Genomic DNA, 2,920 nt, shown 5'->3' with positions numbered 1-2,920 from the left:
AAGATGCTATTGTGCTCAAGGTAAGATATGTACAGTTATTCATGGAAATGTTAGAGGCACTGGGATACAACAGTGAGCATAACATAGTCGCTGACCTTTTAAAATTCACATTCTGTAGGGGGAAAACAGGCAATGCGCAATAATATAAGGTACAGAGCGATACAAATTATGTAGGGAGTAAAAAAGGTAATATGGTAGAATTACTTAGGATTAGGGACCATAAAGTCCTCTCTCGAGTGGTTTATTTTCCCCTGCAATCTGAATGACGGGAAATAGATCTGAGAGTAAAGTATTACAGTCAGAGGGAACTGATAAGCGCAAAACCCTGAATGAGCGTCCTGTCTTCAAGGAATTGGCAGAAGGCCAAATGTGCACCTGTAGTTAAACAGGTGGGTTTATTACTTGTGTCAGTGAGGAAGAACACCTGCCATAGGAAGCCACAGGGCATCTCAGTAACAGAGTGTTAGATAGAAATTATTACAGGATTTAGCTTTGGTTGGATGATCTGGGGGAGGGCCTAAGGAAGCAGAGATTTGCTCTAGATTACATGCTGTCAGAAGGTGGGGGCAGTTCCATGACTGAGTATTTTGTGGGTGGCACAGTGACCTTGCTTTTGTCTGTGATTAGACAAAATTATGAAGTGGGTTTGTTTTGTTTCATTTATCATGGTCTCAACGTAACTTTGTGTGTGATTATTATGCTATTCTGTTCTATTCTACCATACTATTCTATAATAATTCTAATATTATTCTAATATTTAGGTTGCTTAGGCTAACTGGCTGTGAGCCTCGGACCAGCTTGTAATTATTCCCAAACCTAACCAAGATAAAATCCTATAACAAATCCCTGTTAATACTTTCTTATTGGGGTACCCCAATGTCCCCCACGATGTGCTGTCTCCCTCATTGCAACAAACCAGTAAACCCAACTTTGTTTGACTGTAGGCATTGTCCTGGTGGTCTTTGGCTAATGGATGTCAACACTGCAAAGAGAAACCGTTGGAAAAATTTAAGCAGTCAAGCGACACGATTGGGTTTACATTTTTTAAGGGAGCACTTAAGCCACTGTGCACAGATGGGTTTATGGGGACAAGACCAGAAGCAAAACACCCAGATAATGGAGAACCCGACTTAAAAGTGACAGTGGGAATGGAGAAAAGAAGACAGCTCTGAACATCATGATGGAGGATTTGGTTTGAAAACTTCGGGAGAAAGATTGTGAGTTTTAGAAAGAGGAAGGAACCAAAAAGACCCCCTCCTAGCTAGTATAATAGTGAATAACTTAAGCAAGAAACACAAAACGGGGAACCGGCATGTGGGGTAGCAGAGGAGATCGCAAGCCAGGTTTGAAATATGTTGAGTCGAAAGCGGAGAAGGAAACATGGAGGGAGAAGTGGGGAGCTGAGTGACTGGGAATGAAGCCGGACGGGAAGGTTGGGGTTCAATCATAAGGACCTTGAAAACATGCTAAGGACTTTAGATTCATTCTATGAATCTAGATTCATTCATTCAATGAGAAAGCATTTGAGGTTTTAGATCAGTGACCCTCTTCAAGTCAGCATAAAAGAGGCCATGAGAAAAAGGAAAGGAAAAGAAAGATAAGGAAAAATCACGAGGGGTAGGGCAGTTCTTCTGCCTTAGTCCTAAAGGGAACTCGAAGGGTCCTTTTGTCCAAATCCAAGGGCAGAGCCCCCTCTCATTCTGACAGTCACCAGAACTTTAGCAGATCTAAGGCATATCAAGAAACCCACTCTCCATCTCTTATCTTGGGCAAATTTGCATCTGCCAAGAAGGTTTTCATTGTATTCTATCAGTACCCTCATCTCCCCCTCCACATGACTAACTGCTGTTCTGGCTTCAAGATTCAGATCACATGTCACTTTGCGAAAACATCCCTGATCAGTAAACACCTATTTCACTGCTCTCTTCTCTTTGCTGTGACTTGTACCTTAGACAACCTCTACTATCACTATTGCTTCTACTACTGACAACTATTACTACCACTGCTACTGAGATTGATAATAATTTTGAGTTCTGATGCTGAACTAGATGCCCTGCATTTAGCCGCTTACTTAATCCTCACAACGCCCCATTGCACTTGATGTTACTCTCATTGTCACTTGATAGAGAAACGAGCTGAAACTCAGAAAGGTTAAATGACTCACCCAAAGTTGCAGAACAGAGAACTGGCAAAGCTGGTATTCAGACTGAGGTATTTGGGTGTACAAGCCAACCTTTTTCTTTGCATTACTATTACATGACTTAGCACATTGCATATTTGTGTGCATGCCTCTCTCATGCTAAAGTGTGGGCTCCATTGAAGGCTGGGGCTGTGTCTTCCTTGGCATAATGTAGATGCTCACCAAATGTCACCTGAATGATGGGATGGAGGCAGGTAGAGATAGTGATAAAGGGAATGGAAGGTAGTATGTCCTGGGAGAGTGATTACTGCTTTAGATAAATTCTTCCCAACCTTTTTCACAGAAATGATGATGTTTGTATGACACGCTGGGGTACGCTGGAGGCAATCTGGATTCTAGGAGCCAGCTGCTCCAGGCTGGAGGGAACTAGACAGTGGTAGAGGGGCAGTCTGGCAGTCTCAGTCCCCACTTGGTTACCATAGTCTTGAAAGAATGAACACATCTTGGTTTCCGATGGACAGTGTGCTTCATATGAAGGGTTTACAAACTATTTCAGAAGCCAAATAGTAGATATTTTAGGCTCGTGTGCTGCAAGACCTCTGTTGTACCTATTCAACTCTGCCACTGTAACATGGAAGCAGTGAGAGATAATATGGTAATAAGCCAATGAGTGTGGCTGTGTTCCAATAAAACTTTATTTACAAAAACAAGTGCCTAGCCCGTGAGCCATGTGTGCTGACCTCATATTCATATAAATATTATGTTTCAGAGCTTTGAGTC

Source organism: Pteropus vampyrus, unplaced genomic scaffold (assembly GCF_000151845.1).
Source record: "Pteropus vampyrus isolate Shadow unplaced genomic scaffold, Pvam_2.0 Scaffold771, whole genome shotgun sequence".
Classification (NCBI taxonomy): domain Eukaryota; kingdom Metazoa; phylum Chordata; class Mammalia; order Chiroptera; family Pteropodidae; genus Pteropus; species Pteropus vampyrus.
The sequence above is the reverse complement of the archived record's forward strand: the minus strand, read 5'-3'. Positions refer to the sequence as shown.